General features: G+C 36.8%; 1 non-coding gene across 1 annotated transcript; it reads right to left on the bottom strand.

The window, feature by feature from the left end:
• Window positions 1-3: 3 nt before the first annotated feature.
• LOC115066892 lies at window positions 4-135 on the bottom strand. Its single transcript, XR_003846343.1, has one exon. It is a non-coding gene; the product is annotated as a small nucleolar RNA SNORA3/SNORA45 family (small nucleolar RNA).
• Between the last annotated feature and the right edge of the window lie 7379 nt (window positions 136-7514).

The following is a 7514-nucleotide window of genomic DNA, read 5'->3' on the forward strand; positions in this document are numbered from 1 at the left end:
TTGACATGTTTCTGATCTGAATGCCAACAGGGGCACTGACGGCCCCCACGGGTGAACCAAGACCAGCAGATCCTCTCGGAGAACTCTAGCACACCAGGACAAGTACCCATGTCAGGATATGACCCTAGTCTTGGGTAAAATAACACTTTTCAATTTTGCCATCATCACCACTACTTGACATTATTTTTTTAATTTTACTTTAGGGCATATTTGTTCTATACTGGAATAGATAAAAGAATTGGTCATGACATATTGATATAAACTCCAGAAAGTTAGTAGTTTCAGAGTTGAAAGTGGTACTTTGATTATCAGAAATCAAATTATATTGATTATCAGAAATCAAATTATATATTATCATTTGGTTCTAGCCATTTTTTCTCTCCATTTTACCTGGAAATGTTAAGATCTTAAAACACTCAGCTGACTTCTAAACAGAGATTATAGACCAATGGCTTTTCCCCTAAACTGCTCAGCTTCACATCAGAACACTGAGAACTCTCTTAAATACCACAGGAGCAAGTCTCCAAGAGTATTGACATTTTATGTTTGGTTAGTGACTGGTAATTGTGCTAGCATTTTCCATACTGTTATCACAGTGCATCATCTTTTGGGCTTTTCATCTCCTGACCATCCTGTTCCTCAACAGCCAAGGGAAAATATCTGCTTCTTTGTAGGTAAGTTTCCACATAATGTTGGGAAGTCATACCTACTTCTGCAAACTACTTTCATGTTTTCTCTGTCCTTTTCAAAGTGTCAGTGTAAAGGGCTTTTTTGTTTTTATTTTTGCTGTTGTTATTTTAAAATATTTTAAACATAGAGGCCTCTTTGTTCTGATTTTTCTTGTCAATTATGCATACCTCAGAAAACTTAAAATATACAGAATATTAAATGAAAAAATGGTGTTGATTAAAATGATAAAAATGAAAGGCTGCCATTTGGGGCACATTCTATCACTGGCCATATCAAATGATGACCTGACCATATGAAATATATTCCAGTCAGTCATTTCTACCCTATATGGAGAACAAGCAAGTTGCATCTCTGTTTTGACAGGAATGTGATACATTGGTAATTATTCCACATACAGTTTTCTTTCTGTATGTCACAAATTGTAAAGCTCTTAGTAGAAGAAAATTTAATGTTGTATAATGTATTATGTCCTCAAATCCCTACTTAACAAACCAGTTCAAGAAAGTTGATAGAAATTCATTGGTTGTTTCCCTGTTAAAATAAATTAAAAATTGTGCCTACCAACTTAAGCCAACATAAAAAAAATGCAGTCATTGTAAAAGTATTGGTACATGGCTCAGCAGTTCAAATTGGTTTTTCATTGAATAGTAAAACACTAACACTTCTTTAATGCCACGTAAGTCCTTATATGGGCAGTGTTTGCATGCGGAGTCCACAAGATGCTGTTACCTTAAGGGAAATCTGAATTAAAAATTGTATTTTTTTCATTCTTTCAATACATCTGTATGCTCTAGTTTTTTAAAAATATTAATAAACAGTAATGAAAATTTAAAAATAAACATTTAGAAAACAAAACAATTATATCTTAATAGACACAGCTTGATGAATCATTATTAAAATAGAAGCTTTAAAAAGAAGAAAATACTCCTTTGGATAAGATTGGGGTCTGCTGTTCATTTTCCCAGTTCTATGCTGGGTTACTACCTGGGAATCCCTTTGGCCACCCTGTCCAACTCAAAAGAAGGTATCGCCTGTCTGGTATTGTTGCTTGTTATGTATGTAGCCTTTAGTTATACATATGGACTCTTATGAAATTATATTGGCCCCTGCTAGGTGAGGAACAGCTGACCCTCCTAAAACAAAGACCTCTAGATAGGCTGACTAGATTCACCAGAAGGGCAAGGAGAGGGGAATGGCTGGGGGTGCCGACAACACAGCAGACATTAGCAGGGATATCAGAGTATAAGGGCTCTAGTGGGGGGAGAGAGGCTATGGGAGGGTGCCATCTGGGAAGTGGATGTAAAAATAAATAAATTAATTAAAAGAAAGAAAAAAATACAAGCTTTTCTTCTGCAAGGAGGGTAGCAATGCAAAAGTTACCTTCAACAGCAAAAAGCTTAAAACCACTGCTGGTTAAAATAGTTAATAATAAAAACTCAAAGGACAAGTAAACACAGCAGACAAAGGAGTATTAAGATTCAGAGAGAACTGACAAGAGAAAACATATTTAAGTGGGCTTCATTTAAAATAGTTTGCAGTTAGTAGGTAGGATATAGCTGGAGTCGTATTAAGGTTTAGAAGGCAATAAAAAGAAAATCAGCTGCAGCATCTGTCCTGAAAGTGACGTACATGCTTCTTATGTGTTTACTCATGTCTGACTAAATCTGGACCACAGCACTCATGTCACCCTGCAGAGCTACTCAGACCATACATTTTCCTGGAAGGAATGGGTCGAGTACATCTTTTTAACTGCCTGCTTCACATTTCTCTGAAAGTGCTTCGTCAGTTAAAAGCTTTCAACCAGCTTAAAAGTAATGTTTTCCCATTTTGCCATGAGTCGTAAGAAGACAAACAAACCTGTGTTTAGCAATAAGGTCAGCATGACACAAGGCAAAGAGAGCCAGTAAGCTGAAAACGAGGTTGACATTCTGGGACTCATCCAGCAGTCCTGCAAGAGTTTTCCAAACTCTGCAGCTGCATGGAGCTTGGACAAACCTTGGTGCAGCCTCCAGGCCTGGTCAGAGCTCTGCCTTGGAGGGCTGCCCACTCTAAGGGGAGGGGATCCTCTGTTTTCTTCCCTTAGTGGCATCCAAGCTGTTGCTGTTATTTAACTTGTCATCAATGCCTCACAAACACTTAAATCTTCACCAGTAATAATTAGGATGCTATGAAAGGAAACCACTCTTTGCTTTTGAGAGAGAGAGAGAGAGAGAGAGAGAGAGAGAGAGAGAGAGATCACTGTGTGGCCCCAGAATGGTCTGGAACTTGCAGTTCTGCCTTGGCCTCCGCAGTGCTGGAGTTACAGGAATGCATCACCACACCCAGCATTTATTTTCACATTCTCGGGCCATATTGCTTCAAACCTAACTCTGGAACTGGGTAGTCCAGGAAGATGTTAGTCTTTGGGGCCTTTCCCCTGAGCCTGAATAAGGATGGGATCCAAACTGAACCCAGTTATCTAGGCCCAGTTCAGCTTGGATTCATTCACATTATGGTATGGAGCACAATCCACAGTGAATTGCATTCTATCTACCGCTTTTTATCCATTTTTACATTTAAAGATCAAGGAGTGTGGAATAGTACTGTGCTAAATAAAGGGAAGGTATGAAGTAGAGGTAAAGATTGCACTTTGTGCCCAACCTTGAATAAAGAAAGCTATGAAACCTCAGAGCTCAAGAGATGTTTTTCTAGTTAAAATCATGTCATGACTTAGTCTAATGCAGGTGATCAGCTTGAGAACTGACACACTTTTTCTAGAATATCTATCTGCCTATGAATCTCTTTTGAAATTTAAGAGATGTCAGAAGTTTTCTACACCTCAGAGGCATGCTTTAGGAAAAAGAAAACTGCCTTTCCTTGAGTCCTCTTTCTGTCCATTTCACTGTGCTCAGAGGAGCAAGGTGGTGGCATTATTGAATACAAAAATGGGACATCTTTCTATAAAAAAAACATTTTTAAGTCTTAAGTGCTTCTTATATACAAGACTATGGACTTTTGGAGATACGGAAGGGATTCATAGTCTAGCCTAAAGTCTGATACCTAAAAGTAAACCAAAATCACACACTGCTTGGGTGTTGAACTAAGAGTGCATCAGCCATCTAAGGAATGGGACCCATCAGATCAAGCGGGTTCAGCATCACTTTTATCATAATCTTCAGAATAGCAATGCCATTTTTGGAGCTGATTTCATCATGAATGTTGGATCCCATAGATTTTGTAGAGTAAAAGTCATGGTACGAACCACTTTTAGTACAGAACGTAGATTTTTGGAGGACTGTGTTCCACTCAGGCTGTTTGTATTTCAAAGAGATATTTGAAAATGTCAAAATCAGGCACTCTTATTTTTAGATATTTAAAATAAAGGTTATAATAAAGATATTTATAAATAAAGACATTTATAATAAGCTCTTTAGATTTCTTATGAAAAAGGTCTTAAACTGAAAAGACTATCTTTTCAGGAAAATAAATCAAGTACTTTTCAAATCAAATTAGTCAAATATGTCATGGCAAGCAGTGGTATAAAGAAATCAACTGAATTTTCTAGATTCCTGGTTTCACTAAAGGATAGAACTGATTAGCTTGATAAAATTATACTCAGGACTATGTCTCAATGAAGATGGAATTATGGCAATTGCCATTTCTAAACACCAGTATACATTTTTTGTTTCCATTCCTATTAATGTCAAAGCAGGTAGGGAAGGTTTAACAAAGGGTCTAGCTCATACTCCTCTAGCTAGCAAGTGGCAGAAGTCACAGTCCTAGGTTAGCCGTTCTGGCACACAGTTAAGTCGGTCACTGCTGCTGGGGATGACTGCAGGTTGAAGCACAGTGACCATTTAGAAGGCCTGATTTTGATAGAAATCATATTTTCATGCCTGTACAGTAATACATTTTAAAGTTAACTGTGGAAACTATAATGGAATAGTATTGCTACTTAAAAGTGCCGTGTTTTTAAACATTAAAAACAAAAATAACCCGCATAACTATTGATGCTGGGATATTCAGACACAAATACTTTTTCAAACTTCTGTAAAGGAAAGATTTTCATTAAGTCAGGCATCTATTTCAGTAGCTTTCATGGATTTCCTGATATACAACTTGTGTTCTTGTGATTTAATTTTGCTTCAGAGCAACCAAAGAGAACACGACCTTCAGAATGAAGATAAAGGTGGTGATGACTACGTAGTCATGGACATGTCCGTCCATAGTAGGAATTCGTAGAGTAAAAGATTTAGAGACAAGATAACTTCCATTTGGTAATGCAATGTTCTTTTGAGAATGTTTTTCTTCCTAAGCTTAGCCTTAAATATTAAATCCTGATGTTTAGACAGCTAAACTGTGGATCAAGATCAAAATCAAGAATATCAAAATTCTTAGGAGGTTGCAAAACAAGGGCCACAATAAAACCCAGTCCTGGGGTCAACACATTTTATTCCCTCCTAGCTGAATAAAATTGGGAAATGTCGGTTATTTTGAAAATTAAACTGTGGTGGTAGAAAAAGATAACTATTATAAAATTACTGTTTAATTCAAAGTTATGAGACTCAGAGAGCAATGACCTCTGGTGCTCCCAGAGTCTGTTACTTAGGTGACAGAGCTCATGACCTGGGCCTTAACTACATTTGTTTACTGATGTCTCATAAGGCATATCACTTCCAGAGAAGGAAATTTCCCCTAACTATTGTGCATGGGAAATCTTAAAAACACTTTTATTATGATGATGATGTATATGGGGAAAGATATTAAAAGTGTTTTCAATAAACAAATGTACACCTTTTAATGCAAATAAATTGTTGAGAGTTGATTAAATTAAATGATTATTAATTTTTAAAAGAATGTCTTTGATGCTATCTCATAAATAATGCCTCACACCTATCGAACCTTATGAATGAAATTTATAGATTCCACAAGTGTTGCATGGTTCTGTACTTATCAGACGTTTTACTTAGAGCACTACTGGGCTGTAACTTTCTTGAGTTATATAAGTGCTTCTTTAGCTCTAAATTGCAATAAATCTTAGGAGTATACTTTCTTATGCTAACAGTGCGTAATGAAAAGATATGTTGAATGACATCAGAAATGAGGAACTATTTCATGCTGAAGTTTGCAATACAAAACAATTTAAGAGTACTTAGATATAAGAGACAATTATGCTCATAGAATTTTTCTTAGGGAAGGGAGTACTGTTGCATTTGTACTATTTTAAAGTTTAGAAGAGGAAACAACACTGCTGTAAATGCATATAAAACATACCCCTACATTATACTCAATAAAGCAAGATGTCACAAAACGAGGAAAGGTTGAAGCTTTAAATATGGCAATGAAGTGCAGGAAGACAGGAAGGAGCAGGCGGTAAAGTCATGAGTAGAGACCTTGAGCGATGGAGCTCTGCGCCAGGAGGACAAAAGGTGACGTTCAACTCTAGGTCAAGGAGCACTACTGTCCTAGCTCAGTGCAGACCCTTAGACCTGTTGGAGGGTCAGAACAGAGCAACTGCATGCTACTGTAATTCACAGAATTACAGGGAACTGAGTAACTGCACGCTGCTGTAATTCACGGAATTACAGGGAACCACAGGAGGGTGGAAATGGAAAACAGAGGAAGAGGTTACAAAATGACAAGGGCTGAGTCCTGAAAGCTGACACATGCAAGGGATTGATATCGGAAGGGGAAAATTCTGGCAAAACCCCTGATGTTATGTAAAGATTATCATGGCAGGAACATTGCATCCTCACTGTAAGCCGATTAACAAAATATAATTGCGAAGGATGGAGCCCAGGACATTATTTAAGGTAAAGCTGGTTCTCAGAAGCTCACTTGGAAATTCTAACATGTAGCTATGGTTGACAGGTGCCCTGAAGGCAGTGAACGTTTTTCAGGGAGGAAACAGCATAACCAGATCCTTTTATAGGAAGATATCTATGGCCTGAAGAAGGAAGATGGAATATGTATTTGTATATGGAGATTATGAAGAACTAAACACCAGTCAAGAGCACAGCATATTTCACAAGCATTACAGAAAAAGGCGTGTAGAGTGAGGAAAAGAAAATCTAATGTTGACATTATTGGAAAACTTGGGTTAGAATTTCATTAAAAACATTGATAAAAGTTACTACTGTGTGTAACTGCTACAGTACCCACTTAGCTGGAACAAACCCAAGTCAAAGGTCCTGATGGTATTTATTTTAATCCTCATTCTAAGTATGCTAAAAACTCATCATTTATAGATACGCCATAGCCAAATCTTTTTTTTTTAAACGGCAGAATTTATTGTTACAGTTAAAACAATATAAGAATGTCGAGCTTTTGAGCAAATGAAACCATTTTTTACCTTGGGTAGACAGGGTCATGCTAGAATTTGTTAGGAATATTGTTATGCCATTGGCCCTTGATAAATTCTGTCAGTTAAAAATAATGGGCAATTAAAAATGAGTTAATATCAGAAATTATTGTGCATAAGTTTTACCTTTTATTATCTTTTTGAGACAGGGTCTCCCTGTAGCCCCAGGTGGCCTGGAATTCACTATTGTAGACCAGGCTAGCCTTGAATTCGTAGAGATTCACCTGCCTCTGCCTCCCGATTGCTGGGATTAAAGGCCTGTGCCACCACAAGGTTAATTTTTTACATTAATGTGCACAAGTCAATGTATTTTATTTATAAGATAACAGGTTTTCTTTTAAAGACATTTTATTAAAAATGGTTCTAACAATTTTTCTGAGTTTTCAAATATATTTATATATATAACTGGAATTGATATAAATTATTTTACAAAAGAAAATAATAATTGACTTTGATTGAATTTCACTATTGGTATGAACTCCAT

This window comes from Nannospalax galili, unplaced genomic scaffold (genome assembly GCF_000622305.1).
Source record: "Nannospalax galili isolate Female #2095 unplaced genomic scaffold, S.galili_v1.0 scaffold824, whole genome shotgun sequence".
In the NCBI taxonomy this organism is placed as follows: Eukaryota; Metazoa; Chordata; class Mammalia; order Rodentia; family Spalacidae; genus Nannospalax; species Nannospalax galili.